At 40.5% G+C, this 16,404-nt stretch overlaps 1 protein-coding gene across 9 annotated transcripts in view; it reads right to left on the reverse strand.

Moving 5' to 3' along the window:
• CALD1 (caldesmon 1) overlaps positions 1-16,404 on the reverse strand; it is a 198,573-nt gene that overhangs the window by 66,868 nt on the left and 115,301 nt on the right. The gene's annotated exons all lie outside the window — the stretch shown is intronic.

The raw sequence follows: 16,404 nt of genomic DNA on the forward strand, positions 1-16,404 counted from the left end.
CTGAGAGAAGGCTTCAGAGCATCACATTTTATGAATAAACTTCATGGGATGGGAAGGATTCCAGGAACTCCTCCTCCATGGGCTCTTACGGGATTTAGAGGTTCTGGAGAGATTAATGCACATGCAGTATTACAACCCTCCTCCTAAAATAAGTCATTATAAGAGGCACTTACCCTTCCAATCTAAACAACTTGCGTTTGGAAAGTGGGCATTTTCTATCATTCCAAAGCACAGGCAACTGGAGACAAACCCATTCTTAGAACACTATCTTTGCACTTAGAGAGCTTATGACCAACTTTTCAAGATTTTCATAGTAAATAATTAGCAACATGTCACCAAAACGGTCACTAAAAATTTTAGTTCACTAAAACTCTCCAAAACTATTAAAATCATGTTTCCAATAAACATTTCAGAGAAGTACGAAAGAGAGAAATCAGAAGTATTTTCAGAAACTTGGCAGAGTTTCAAACACTTCTAATACTTGAGAACTTTTTTTTTTTTTTTTTTCTAAAAAGGTTTACAGCTTTTTCATCACCATTCATTCATTTACACTGAAACTGCTGTGAAATTCTGAGCTTAAAACTAAGCAAGGACTTCATGATTTGGCCCTGTAGAAAGAAGAAAAATCTCATCAGCTCCAAATGCCAAGGTAGAACCTAAAAGCAGAATGGAAGCATTAAACTGAATTTGTTGCAGTCTGCCAACAAGTAAGCTAACTATTGATGAGATGTTCTGTGATAAAGCTTCACACTTTTTTAATGTTGAAGCTCCTGAAAAGACTGTTTCAGGCTCTGATAAGCCAGATGCTATCTCAGCAAGGGCTTCTAAAGGCACCAAAGATCTCCGAAATCAATCACAGATCTTTGGGCTTTCCCAGTGTGTTTAAAAAGGGGAAAGGGAGCCAAGATGCATACTTCTGATATGCTCATTAAAGCCACCAAGGACACTGATACTTGTGCAAAGTATACGGCGTAATCGAGGCCAAACAGATCTTGGGTGGGTGTTTAATTGGTTCACATCCAGCATTGTGGCAGCACAGGGTTTGTTAACAGGCAAGCAGGCTCCTTCCTCACAGCTAGGTTGGCCAGCCTGTCCAAGGGCAACGGTGTAGCTGAAGTGGTGATGCCAAGGGGATACTGCCCACAGGACATCCTGCTCCCTTCCTGCTCACCCACGTGTCCCAGCCATCTATCCTCACATACGTACAAGGAGCACATGGCAACCCATGCATGGAGCCCACGGGGCAGGAAAACAGCACCCTGATGCCATACAGTAGGAGCTTGGGCATTTATGCAACTAAGGCAGATGGGAAATACACAGCTGGGAGAAACACTGCGGGTTGTGCGGGCTTCACCCTGCACTGTGGCTCCACAGTCCTCAAGCAAGCCCCAGTGGAGATGCCGCCCCTCAGCAATGGGGAAGGGACCACCAGCAGGTCCTGCCTCTCCAAACACCATCACGGACAAAGACTCCTTCTGCATCACGTGATGGAATTTAAATGAACATCTACAACACTTGGTATCTTATACAAAAACTGGCCTAGACCAGTTCTGAACCCAAAGAATCATAGATAGCAAACATTTTGGAAGTGTAAGAAACTGTACAGAAAAGAAGCATAGTGTGATCCTTCACTTGTATTTTATTCCTATCAGTATTATTTAAACATGCGTTCCTCTTAAATGTAATTCCTTTCCAAAACCCAACTTTGTCCACACCCTTATACTTGAATCCCAAATACATTTTTTAAAAGTGTACTTCTCAAAAACCAAAACCTAGACAATATACCTCTCAAATAACCCAATCAAATTATGGGATGTTTTCTTTCTCCATTCTTCCTTAGGAGGAAAAACATGAATAATAATAATCCCTAGACAGGGGGATATTTTTATATTTACATTTTTATAATTTACAAAATCAAAATAGGGACACTTTTTGAAATATTATAACCTTTTTTGTTATATTTTCCTCTAAAATCTTCCCAGAAAAAACTCTCATTATGATAAGACATGACATGCAAAATTTCAGGGGATACAAAATTCTTTGGAGAAAGTCAAGGGAAATTGATTCAACTGGGAAGATAAGCCTGATCCTTAACTGTGACCTGGCTACTACCGATGCACATGACAAGGCCTAAGAGGTTAAACCTAGTTCTGAGAGGAGTACGGTGCGTTTTTGGCTTTAGAAACTATACATTTAATTTAAAGGAGAGATAAAGAAAATGATCCTTTGATAAACGGTGAACAGGGTCTGGCTTTAGGCATTTTCTTATCAAGATGGCCATGTTCAGAACCCACCCACCAACATACCAGAAACCACAGTTGGCAAATGCTACGCGCAAAGGCATTTCCTGCGTTCTGACTTTCTAGCTGAGGGCCAGATGCTTCATGATCCTTCCTTAAAAGCACAGTTAAAGGAGTGGGTGTTCAGAGCCTTGCCCAATCTTACACAGTCTATGTAAAGACCAGGCGGCATCCCAGCCATATGCTCGGCATCAACCAAGCAGTGGTTTCTTCCCTTATTCTCAGGAGTTCCTTCCCCTGGTGAAGAGAGGGCCAAAAGACTACTTTTTCTACCCATCATCTTATAAGCTACAGTTTATAACCTAAACCTGATAAATTAAGCAGTAATTATTGTGGTCCCCATCAGCGTGATGTGCCAAAATATCACAATGAAAGGAAGAGCAAACATTATTTAAAAAAGTAAACAGCAGCTGAAGGGCCTAGAGAAAGCATTGTGGTTTACTTCAACCTACAGCATGCTCTACCTACACCACTTCCAACAAGTTACTTCCAGCTTTCTCTGCTATTATTTTTAATAAACTAAAGGATAATTACCTATGTGAAATTCTAAGTGAGGTAAGTGCTTTTGGAGAAGTGAAACACTGTTTCAAAAGTAGGACTTAGAACCTTATAAAACGGTTTTCTGTCCAAAAATTTCTCCAGGCAAGAATTGTGAGTTATAAAAAGTATTCAGTCCCTGCCCAACAAAACAACCAAAAGCAAAACAAGCACAGGCTAGTAATTTTGAGCCTACTAATACTGAATAAAGAAGGGTAGCTTTCATCCAGAGGTGAAACACACAAAGATCAAGTGCAATTTGCATGTGCAACTATCAGACAGATCAGAAATAATCGTATGGTGTGGCTGGCTAGAGATATAACAAGTTCTTTTCATGTACATATTCATGATCCATGCTTATAAATAGTAGCCCCTGCACATACAATCCATATTACTTTGTGTCAACCTGGCGTATGTCATTGTACATGCCTGTCTACAAAAGTCAAGCACAGAGCAAAGGAGAAAAACCTGTTATGATATGAATATAGCTTCAACATGCCAAAATCAGACTGCCAGAGCATTCTTAATTCTGCAGTCTTGGCCCTATGCATTACAGTCCTTTGCTACCTGATGAACCCAGATGTACGCAACATGATGAATTGGAAGAACCAGTAATAAGGGAAAGTCACAGCTGCAGACGTTATTCCTCCATCCATTCTCTTTCCATGGCAGTGTCATTTAGGGCAGTTCTTTCACAGAAGTTACCTCAAAACAACAGCTTTTTTCCTATAGACCTTAAGACAACACTGGGATGAGAAAATAATGCAGTCTGAACAGTGATAGACAGAGATCTTGAAAGCAAATGGGGAAAACCTATCAAATTCTTTAACAATATAATTAAACTTCTGGTAAGAAAACTAGGAACTCTACATGGAAAAAACCTAATTTGTTCCCATCTTTTGAAAGCATCTAAACCTTGAGATCTTGGCTGCATATGGTCACAGCCAAGCAGAGGACCCTGAGAACTGCCTGCAATGAAGAGGTCACTTGATCGTTACTTATAAGTGTCCTCAGCTGTGGGAATTGTGCCACTGAAGTAGGATTAAAGGTGACAGGACCAAGATCTAAACAATAAGCATAATCTTTGGTACCTTATGTTAAGAACCCCTCCATCTGCTTTCTCATAAGAGGCTTATACATGTCATATAAATTCAGAAAAGGTCCATTATTTAAAATGATCTTAAACATTTCATTTCTCTATACTCTGCTTTACCTTTCTTCATTTGTGAACAGCTTACTCAGAAATACAGGCTGCAAAACACAAACTGTTGGAGTAAATCAAAACAAATTACCAGCTATCCCCTTCCATGTGGTGTGGCTCTTCCCTAAAAGACAGGCTGGATAAAGGCATTTCCAATCCACCTCTCCTCAAAGCCACGATAATCAGTCAGTTGCCATGCCTTATTTCTACATGTGCACTACTGTATCTGACAACAGTCCCCCTCAAGAACAACATACTTAGTGCAGGTAAAAAAAACCCCAATACATCTCACAACTTAGCACACTATTTGGACTATTTACCAGCTGAATAAATTTATGATACTAAAAGGTTAGCATACCTACACACACAGACATTTTATCCCAATCAGTCCCAGAGCTCATGTTTAAAGTCCACTACCCACTCTGCAGACTCAGACTAAGACCTAAGAATAGCAACTGGGTTTCTCCGGCTCTTTGCATTCGTGGCAGGAAGAGCAATGCTGCCAGTTGCAGCAAAAGAAAGCAGAGGGATGGCCTCATCACCCACAAATATGCACATCAGCTCGAATGCCGCCAGCAATGGTATGGCTGAGAGCAGTCCCAGGTAGATCAAGTTCTTCTGTTTTGGGTGATAGATTTTATCACCTTCCCAACAGCTAGCCTGAAAGATCACATAAAGGATTTTATTAATTCTATAAATTCCCTTTATTCCAGGAAATGCAGCAATTTCTCTTGGTCTGTTTTAAGAAGGTGTTGTTGATGGTGAAGAGTAACAGTGAAGAAAGTTACTCCAGTTTGGTCTATATTCCACACCCAGTGGTGTCAAATCACCTTGCAGTAATCAGGTGCTCCAGCTCTTGTCTACAGGTCTATTTTAGCCCTGGTTTAGACCAGCTGTGCTCCTCTGACTATTTATCGAGGCAACCAGATGCAGTCCACACACCCAGCACGTGATTGCTACCTCCAAATGGTATTCTCAGAAACAAACATCACTTCATGTCTCTCTTCCCCGTGAAGCTGGATGACAAATGTACCCAGAGTAAATATTCTGAGAAGTGCACCCAAACCTGGGATCTCAAAGAGCTGGTTGTGTTCATTCGTTTTCTTATATCTGCAGCAGAAAAAGAACACCATCCTTCCCTTTGCTTCTTTAGCTCTTTTTTTGACTAAAGTACTAGCCAGACAAACAGACTAGTTTATGATGATATTATTTCATCATCATCAGTTTTTTCCCCCATCTCCCCTATACTGATCTTGCTCCAGCCATACTACAGCATGAAAAAAAAAAAAAAAAAAAAAAGGAAGCAAGAGTTAAACAAAGATTCTTAAAGTACTAACAAAACATTTGGATTCAAGCTCTCGTTCATGCCCTTTAAAGCCATTATTTCAAAAAAAAACGTTTATGCAGCAGAGGCATTTCTCTTACACATAAAAATTCTTGAAAAACAGGAAAAGGAAATTAATGCTTCCTTCAAAATTAACCACTGTTGGCACAGTCTTGAGTCTGTTACTGTGACACTCTACTGTGCCTTTACCTTTGTCCATATTTACAAGATCCTGCATTTAATTTTGAAGTTAAGCTACCCATAAGTTTTGAAGGGAGACTAAACCCAAGCATTTTTACTGATGTGAAACATGGTTTTAGTATAATTTTTAAATTACCATCAAATTACACAGAACATTATAAACAAATGTAGTCACCAAGATTGTATTTTCAGAATTTAACCAAGAATGTTAAGAAATTTGCAATGTCTCCCCAATGCACTAGGATGGCATAGCCAGGCATCCCTTCAACACAGACCAGTCAGCAAAATTTCTTTTGTTCTGGCAGTGTTTGTTCTCTAGTAATTTCAATCCACTGCAGAGTATGCTGTCACCTTGCTGTATTCAGACTCCCCACACCTTATGCCTCTTCTAGGACACCTTTGCAGTGCCAGAAATCATGTGCCCCCCATACGTTCATCAGTGGAATTAAATAATGCTTGTTTTGATCAAGACAGGCTTAACAGACTAAAACTTAACTCTAATCTTGTGCAGATTTCCTACAGAAATGCAAGGGGGCACTTCAAAACCATTCAGGCCCCAACACAGCAAACCTCTTCAAAACTTCCTTAAATCCTGTTGACAGCAATGAGCATGTACATGTTCAAGTGTTGTAGCCCACATAGATGAATTAGAAGCCACCACATAAATTTTGAAGGCATCCTTACCAGGGAAAACATGGTAATGGTGCTGACATTTCATGACACACTGCAATCCAAAGATGCACGCATCTATTTCTGCTACTAAAGCACTGGTATTTTTACAAGAGTAAAAGGCTCAATCTGGATTAGCAACAGCAGTGGAAGACTTCTAACAGACTTCTAGACTGTGCTGAAGGGACCATTGCCGTGTTGGCAGTGGGAACACAAAGGATTGCAGGCATAACCACACACGCTATTACATCTCATCCTAAAGAGATATCACTAACCAGGTAAAGGACTTCTCCTTCCCCTTCCCCATACAGACTGGGCACAGAAGAATGTCTGTAGCACAAATTCTTACCCCGCAGCTGTTACATCAACCATTACCAGCCCTAATTGCCCTTGAAGACTCTAAACAAAAGGTTTGATCAAGCAATGGCTATATTTTGCGAGCTTCTACGTGTTTGCTGAAGTCACCTTTAGCAAAGAGCTATGCGAGACTGACCCCGACAAAGATCAAGCCAAATCCAATCTTTGTGCACCTTCACTGATGACAGTGTCCCCAGGCAATCACATCCTGTGTTTACTGCGTGGAGGGGAGCCCATAAGCAGCAAGTGAGCTCTTTGTATACAATGTACTTTTCAATACTGAGGACTTAGTTGTATTTTCATGTCCAGAGGACCATGTCTCACTTGAACAGGACGTCCATTTAACAACAGGTTCTTCTTTCAGTGAAACTGCACCAAATTCGTTGTCCTGACACTCTGCAAAAATAGTCATGTATGGCCTCACAATTTTCAAAGACAAAATACATTCCTATCCACCCTGGATAGAGAACAAAGAATATCAGGTAGAGAAAAATACGAACAAAGAAAACACCGAGAGTTTTACAGCCAGTCAGCTTTGTCCTAGATCACCATGCCTCCACCCATAGCAAAGCCACCAAAGGAACATTAAAGCTTTTCACCTGATATGAATAATTCCTGGGAGGATGACTGTGAACTAGAGATGGAAGACTGTGGTGCTGAGAAGGCAGTGGGGAGGAAATAGAGGGAACACGAGAATTAGAGCACAAAACATCTCTGGGAAGACCCTGTACCCCTACAGATATGCCAGTTTTTAATTTCATGCCACTTTGGATTCAAAGTCCCTTAAGAATATGTGTAGAACAGCAATATCAAAGAAATTCTGCAGTTACAACGTTGTCCCTTATGCTCCGAGAGAAGAGCCCAAATGCCTTTTACTTCTACCTCACAACTAAAAAATTTAAGACATGAAACAACTCAATGCAATGGGCCTAAAAATGGCGTCGTCTTTCATGGATCAAGTCTCACAAATTATGTGTGCAGTAGAAAAATCCTGCAAAAAATCCTGCTTGGGCATTTTCATTTCCATGAGCGCAGTCCTACTAAATGAGACAGATTCTGTTATGATTATTGTGACCTTGAATATTATGTAACTGCAGTCTGCAAGAGATTTTATTGTTGAAAAAAACTTTATGTAAAAAAAAAAAATTAAGCTACTAATGTTCATGACAGAAGGAGGAAATTTGATCTAGTCACATTCTAGACAACAGAGAAAGGAGAAAAATACTAGGATTGTATAAAGCCATGGTTTCATCAGATAAGAAAGGCAAGGTAACTGTGAAAGAAATCATTTGACTAAATCCCATAAACTGAGAATGTCAGAAACTTGGTGGTCTCCAGCCAGGTTTTAGTGGACACATTATACCTGGCAGCCTTGAAAGCTAACTCAGCAAAGTCAGGGCTATGGCACATGCAGAAAATTTCCATTCATGACACACCCTGCCATCTTTGGCCCAGGAGTGCGAGACATCAACATGGCTGCAATCCATCACCTTTCTTCTTGCTGACCTCCAATGGTTTCTGGCCTTCCTGCTGGAATAGCATGGCCAGTATTGACCCTGGGGTAAGGCATGACATGGAGTCCTGCATCCATCCAGTTGCTACTGTTCCCTCTGGGTTTTGCCTGCCTAGGGCAGGAGTCCCCCCAGGATAGCCGAGCTTAGAGCATACTCATTATTGTACTTCCCAGGGCTCTTGCCCAGATGGATCATTGATGGTTTTCAGCAAAGACCCTCCAAGACTACAAAAATCTGCCTGCGGTAGGTCATCAGCTGCCTTTGGGCAGAAGATGCCAGCCCTTTTGCCTGTCTGCTTGACATATACCACAGTTTCTCCAGCGAGATGTATCTAACCACTCAGCCTCTCTCCAGTCACCAAGCAGCAAGCATGTTTCCCTAACTTTTACATAGTCTTGAAGGTCAAATTTTCTGCTTAGTAGTAAAAGTTTAATAACCTGTGATCTTCAGGCAAACAACATTACAGATGGGAAATTAAGCCCTGATCTTTGTGAACATTACATTGCTCACTCGGTAGGTGACATCCAGGTACAGTCTGCACCAAAAAGGGTTTGCGTGAGTTTTCCTGTCCTTTCAATTTCTTTTCTTCTCATTAGCACAGTGAGTGGGCTGTATGGCTACCAGCCCTTGACTCAGCCAGAGCAGCATTTCAAAACTGCAGGGTATGTGTACACATCTACCTACATACTTGTGGCAAACACAAATATCATAGCCACATTAACAGTAACAAGAGCTGTCAAAAACATAAACACGGTTCCCATGAAGTCAACAGCACCATTTTACAAACAGGGTGAGTTACAGGCCACAAATACTATCCTTATCAACTCCGCAGGGAAAGCGAGGCTTGAAACATCCATCTTTCGCCTCCAAAAACACCACCCCTTCTCATAGGGGCTAAAAGGATGCTCTGGGGCTGCTGGCAGTGACAGGGATCTTGAGTGACATTTTCACAGATTGGCTTCTGTGGAGCCCCATTAGAGATCAACAGAGATTTCAAAGACAGTCTCACAAGGTATTGAAATACCTTTTAAAATCTGACTCTCCAGGCACCTAATTTTCACTTTTCAATAATTAGCTAAAACTTCATGCTGATGATCTAGGTTTCCCCAGTCTAGAAGCTACCTAATTCCCATTGACAGTGAGGCTTCACATGTGTCAGTCTCTTTTAAGATTAAAAACAATATTTAAGAAAAAAAAAAAAAGGCCTGACTAGATTGAACAAATATTCATGAGTCAACTGTGAATTCCTCTCAAAGGCTGCACTTCAAATTGTGTCCGTTTATACCTGCTTTGAATCTGGACAACAGTCTACACAGCACTTTCTCTCAAGTTAACACAATATTTGACAATTTTGTAGATTGCAATTATTTATTGGTGAGAACAGGCTTAGCTAGGGACCATATTTTGAAGTTACAAGTATGGTTCAGCATAATTCTTTTTTTTCTTTTTTTTTTTTGGTCAGCATTAACTTGAGTATAGGTACAAGTAGCAGCTCTCACAAACTTGCCAAAAAAGTGGAATACTTTCTGTGGGAGTATAAAACAGATTGGCCACTGTTATTCTAACAAGCGCATTAGTTCCATGTGCAAGAGAAATAAAGTGCTCATTCATTACCCAATTTGCGGTGACAGCCTAGTGAGATATCTCGTTTACATTCTGATAGCCCCATGAAATGAACTGAATTCCCACACAGTCGCAAAAGGCCAAAGTTAGCATTTTCCTTAAAAAAAAATAATAAACTCAAGTCTGCCTCTGGAACAGATTGGCTGTAACCTTGAACCTTAAAGGAAATGAGAGGGAGAAAGAAAGAGCAAGGCACACATCACAAGAGGGGGTGGGGAAAAGCTAATGGCACCAGGAATGGAAAATGTGGGCATTAAAAGAATTTCCTATTCTAAACAATGTGCAAAGTTAAAAATACCTTCTCCTGAGATTATCCTCAGCATAAATACTCATGATGGCTATTTATAGCTGTCTGGTAGCCTACGACAAAGATTTTTATTCCAACAAAGGAGCTGTATACAAATGCAGGACCTGTTTAAAGAACTATTAAAATGGAAAATAAACCACTCTTGCGTCAGATAGCCATATTGGTACCTGTTTCCAATGCAGTCTAAACATGGTTTTCCTCGATGCTGACAATTGAGCATTAAGTACTAAAAGAAGGGAAGAAAAAAAACACTTGGTACATTTATCACAAGCCAAATACCCGTTGTCATAAAGGCCAACTCCTAAGCACCCACAGGTGAGGTGCTGAGCTGAAACAACGTGTGTGCAAGTTGCTCAACACCTCCATGGTTGCCCAGGGGCTTCCACACAGCAAGAGCCCAGAGCTGGGATTGCCTGGGACAACCCAGCGATGGACTGTGCCAGGGCCCCCACGTGAGCCAGGCACTGCAGGTACAATCCTGTACCACTGGGAAACCATCTGGGACAGAGTCATGTGGCCAGCAACTCATCTCATGAGAGATGCTTTAAAAATTTATTCTTTTTCCTAGTCTATTCTTCCACTTTTAAATCTGGGGAGGGGGCTGAGAAATAAGTGGAACATGTTTAATTTAGAAGAAAACAGAACCCAAAGCACCGCACATCTTCAGAAAGGTGAAGATGGCCATATAAAAGTAAGCAGTCACTGGCTCACATGGAGGGTTTTGACCCCAGTCCTGGGAGTACTGAGTGGTTTTGATGTTCAAAACAGAATAGGAACAGAGAGGAAGGGAAGGATAGCTAGTGCTCACATGTAGAGCTTGAAAGAAAGAGGGGGCTGATCACTCCTAGTACTCGCCAACAACTTCCTGGTTTGGTTGCCTTCAGCTTTCAACGAGCTAAAAAAAAAAAAAAAAAAAAAAAACCAAAACAAAAACACAATTTGTGAATATACTTTTGAAATCCATGGGAGGCTTTGCTGAGATAACTCATGATATCAGATTGCAGGTACTGCTGGTCTGTTTTTTTAGGGCAGGGTACACCTTGATAGTAATGGGGCAAGAAGCCTGTACCCCCACCACCTGTGTGTGATAAAGTGCATGTGTCCCATTAGATGGGTCTAACAGGGTGACCAACAGCCCACTTTAACTCCCCCCAGGAAGGGCATCCCTCTTTTTCATCTCCTGGTCTCAGGTAAGCCGTTGCTTGGGGTGCAAAGGTACATGAGAGAGATCCTGCTTTGTCCCTTTCAGATCTCCCTATAAAGCTTGTCTTTCAATGCAATCACTGTGCCTAGGTCACATTTGCTAATGACTCCACAGTTAATTAGCTTAGTTGTGACCACAGTTTGCATTAGCTGCAATTGCCTGACTGTATGTTCTGCCACTTCTCTATCAATCAGCTGTGCATACCCTGTGTTAATTAAGACTGCAAGAATTTCAGAGCAGAGGCCTTTCTCATGACTGCATTTGTGTAAGGGACTTTGCAGTACAGTTCTGATCGTAAAGTTCAACTAATGTGTATTTTTCAGCTCAGCTTTGGTTTGGCTCCTTCAAGTTAAGATCTGAATTAAAAAGAGACTTTTAAAAGTAATGATTTGGACTGAGTTGCAGTTCAAGAAAAGAATAACAGCTTAAACTAGTTTTGAGTTCACATTCAGTTTAAATCTTTGGTGCTGGTTTCTAATTTGTGACTCTAGATAGTACTGAAACACCACTGATTTGAAGTTAAGTACACCTAGCAGCAACAGAGTTGCTAAGCATGATTTAGCTAATGCAGAGGAGAGAAGCCAAGCAGCAATGAAAATCACGTTGCAGCAGCGCATGTTTCACAGTGATAACATCGACCCCTGTGCCCTCCACCAGAAACAGAGAGCATTTTGCCCTGCTCTCCAGCCCTCTCAGGACACACGGTTTGCAGCTTAGCACTAGGATGGAAGGCCTCTACCCTTATTTCTAATGGAACAATTTACCACTTCAGAGAGTGTTCTCCATCTGCAGAAAACCAGAGCTGCTCATTGACACCTTGCAGGAAATGTAGAACTTTCCCTCCTCCACAATTTTATCTGTAAAAAAGGGTTTGGCATAAACTTTCCCAATTTTCAGCAGTCTTTTCTAGCTCACTGTCACCAAAAGCTTCTACCAATACAGGTTTTTATGAAAAACAAACATATAAGCATTCAATCCATTTTTTGTAAGGATGAAATCAGTAAGAATTTTGCCCACAGAAGGAGTAACAAACAGGAACCTTTGCCTGCCTGAATAAGACAACCCTCCTTCCCTTGCATACAACTCTCTGTGGAAGCAGAGGAAAGTTAGCGCAGCAAAATAAGCTGTTTTGAGACATGGAATTTTAATGGTAGTTTAATCTATTGCACACAGTTTAGCGACGTAATGAGGAGCCTATAAACCACAGAAGTGCTACAGACTGACATCCACATTTCAGTCATAGTATATGGTTTTAGACACAGCAACGACCACAGCTAGATAGTACAGTATGTTCTATTCTACCAATGGCAACTCAACAGCATCATCTACATCTGACTCTCATTCTTTCTGGTATCCAGTATTATGGCTTTTGGAACAAGATAATAACTATTATCCCACCCCCTCCCCAATTCTGTGGTCAGCATCTCACTACTCCTAGCATATTTAATTGATAAATAATGGGGAGCGGGGCTAGGGAGGAGGAAGTCTAGCAAATGGAGTTGAGTTACATAGGTGACTTTTTTTTTTTTTTCTTAAAAGTCTTCATTTATTATCTGTTCACTAAATGTACAGGCTCAACTGTCACATTCCCTTCCTCTGCATAAACAAGGTTGCAGGCAGTTCTGTGCCTTCTGAGACTCATACCACTCTTTATTAAAAGGTGAAGTTGCATTTGCCCTAGTTTATGAGATGCCCAAAATACAGCTCACAAGCAAACTGCAGAGCAGGCTGCTCTGTAAAAAAGCTCACAGCTGTTCTCTTAGAGAGACGATTCTGTCCTGTGGCTCAGACATGACTTCTATTCCCAGGTCTGCCACTAAGTGATTAAAGATGGAGCTTGAGGTAAAATGTGTTATGACAGCCTAAACCCGTGATGACAAAAGCATATTTACAAGAAACAGGGACATGGTTCTGGTTTAAGGGAAGGGAAAAAAATAAATAAAAGAGGAAGACAAAACCAGGGAAAAAACCAATAATCTGATATGGCCATAGCTGCTATCCCAGATGGTGAATCCAGTTCACAAATAGCAGAGAAGTACCTTTGGTCAAAGGGTCTGGTATTGCTCCTGCCCTATTTTCTGATCGCTTTCCCAAAAAATCAGCATCATGTTTGTTAGTTTTGGCCAGAATAAGTCTCCAGATGTCTTCTACGTCCTTCTCTCACACAGATACTCAGCAACATATTGAAGTGCCCTATCCACCGGCCATTCAGTACATGACTCTAAATCTTGCACGGGCATTTGAAAGACTCTTCAGTCTACCCTCAAATAAAAGCTATACCAGGTGAAATCCCACAAAATCCAGTGGAAAAGGGCTACAAGGAGGTGCTGTTACTCCTCTCCAGCTTCTGGAAGTGTTTACTGATTTAAGAACAGAGCTGCTCTGCAAAAACCCTATAGGCTATGCAAATAAGGTCATGCCATCTCAGTGCCAGCCAGCCAACAGCTAACGAGTCCGTTATTATGAGGCTGTCAACCTAATCATCCTCTCTTGCCAGGGGAAATCATCAGCACATGTACTGCAATCTCTCCATATCAACATCCAAGTGTCAACAGTAGGTGAGTGGCAGCAATAAACAAAAGGCTCCACATCCAATTTTCCATGCAATAAAATATACATGGAGCTCTTATTAAATGTAATCAACAGAGGTGGGCCAACGTCCAATCTAAAGGCCTTAAAACTTATGGAAGAAGATTCTTGAAGCATATTGCCAAAGCTGCTTTTCATGGCTTCTCCTTCTAAAATTGGCCTGTACCAAAATGATGGTGCTAAAAAGTGTGGGCCTGGGCAATTTCTACATCATTCTCCAAATTCTGCACCTGTACCTTGGAGAAGATCTAATAAAAAAATAGGCAAGCAGAAAGAATTCATACATCCCCTTTGATAGGTTTTTGGCCATGCCACTGAGTCCCTCTTCACCCCCTATCAGCAAAGCTAAAGAAACAGCACTACCACATTACAAGGATGTTGCAGAGATATACACATTTAGTAAATAATTGACAAAATCTCAGATGCTCTGGTTATGGGGATGTACAAAGCAGCTTGTATTATAAGAGAGGCACTACAGTGCTAAAGGAAGGAGTAAAAATAATTAAAATGGCATTACTATTCCCAACAGAAGGAATCACCTTTTCAGCTAGCTTTCAAGCAGTCTCCTCTGGCCAAATTTCTTTATGTTTATGCCCTTATGCTTACATCCTGACTCCATCTAATTAAGGTTTAAAAAGTCTGAATTCTAACCAGCAAAGAGGTTATGCTATTTAAAAAGTCTTAATTTTAAACCCCTTCTGCAACTCTATCCTACCCTGCAGAACAATTTGAAGGCACTATAGAAGTGGGCCATGAACCTGCAACCCATCCCCTGTAAAAGCTGACAGTGGACATGACAATAGCTTACATTTACACAAGTATCTTTTGTATCAAAAGTGCTTTACAAACTATAAAGACACACGTCTAGCAAAATGCAGTTACTGTTTGAGTAAAAGGTGATAGCTTACAAAATCATGTACTCCAGTGGGACAAGGAGACATTTTAGCTAAGAACACTCAATGTCGCCCATAAAAATGGCACATTCTTTACCTCAGAGCAGTGAAGACCTCAACGTTTACCATATGTAGTCCAAATAAAGACAACTTTCAGAATATTCTTTTTATTGAAAACAATTGTCTTGAATACAAATGGCCCGATTTACAATATGTTGGGTAGCTGCCGGATGTTGATAGAAATTGAACACATGCTGTAAATTCAGTGCTTGATAATTAGGAAAATGTGCATGTTTCCCAAGTCTGTTTCTCTGTAGGTAGGACTAAAGGGCAACATTATGTCATTTCCCTTTGCGCAGGACTCCCTATTGACTTCCATAAAGAATTTGGCTTAAAAACTGATGACAGGGTACAGCCCAAGTTGAAGGAAGAACAACCAATAAATAAAGGAAGATGGGTTGGTGACGGAAAAGTAATTCCTAGTCACCAAGACATCTTACCAATATTTTTTTTCCAGCAGTATAATAAGGACAGGTCAGATGATCTCTGCTATCATTTATACCAATTCCTTAAATCCAGAGTAATTGCTAAAAGTACACAGCCACTGAAAGCAGGATTCAGACAGAAATGAGCGAAAGCAAGCCTTAAAACACTGAATGCAACATAACATGGAACAGCTATGAAGGTATGACACAGCCTGTTAAATGGGTCCTCTGAGTTTAACTGGGGGATAGCCCTTTCCTCCTAGATCTATCCAGCTTTAAAACATATTCTTTAATAATAGTTTCTATTTCAAAATTCTTTTGTTATCAGCAAGCATTGACAAAAGTTCAAAAGCTTTCAACAACCAAACTGCATGTTTTGTGATCTTTGCTCCACTTCTGTTCATTTATGCCTTCATCTCCTCAGAGCAAGATATTATATCCAGCAAAATCATACAGCCAACAGACTGAGAACTCACATTCCCTCCAAAGCCAGCATAACCACAAGCATGCAAGAGCTATAATGATATCAAAGTCGGTACATCAGGATCTCATTGTAAGTATGATGTGAGCACGATAGGTGAAATCAGGATGGAGCCAGTGAAGCAACAGGGAAACAGATGAAGAAAGTTAGACTTTTAAGATGTGAGTCACCAAAACAACACCTTCAAGCGCTTCTCTTTTCTCAGTGTCAGAGCTGGTGACACAGTTAAAGTCTTTCATTGTTTTCATGGCTTATTAGGTACTGCATTAGTCCATCTGACAATAATCAGTAAATGAAAAATTAGATTACAGACCCATTGAATATGCCTAAACATTTCTGGTTTGCCTTGAAGATATATTTTCTTCATTCAATGTATATATATCCTGTACATATATTCAGGACTGACAAAACACAATGAGATTTTCGTTACTTAGTAGGGGGGTTTCTCATATTAAATTAATCACTAATGTAATCCTTCTTTTTAGAATATTGAAATGACCTATCCATACCATGATAAATTTTGGTGAGAAATAAGACAATAACCCTGAAGGAACTTAAGCAAACCTCTAGTATAAGAAGATGATTACATGCTAATGAGAGAAAAGACTCACTAGCTTGTACAAGAGAGAAAGGGGGGTGGAAATTAAACATTTCGCTTAAACAAATTAATCTTGTGGCATTCCAGTACAGACAACCCCTCCAGCCATCATAACTCACTG

Source organism: Accipiter gentilis, chromosome 18 (assembly GCF_929443795.1).
Source record: "Accipiter gentilis chromosome 18, bAccGen1.1, whole genome shotgun sequence".
NCBI lineage: Eukaryota > Metazoa > Chordata > Aves > Accipitriformes > Accipitridae > Astur > Astur gentilis.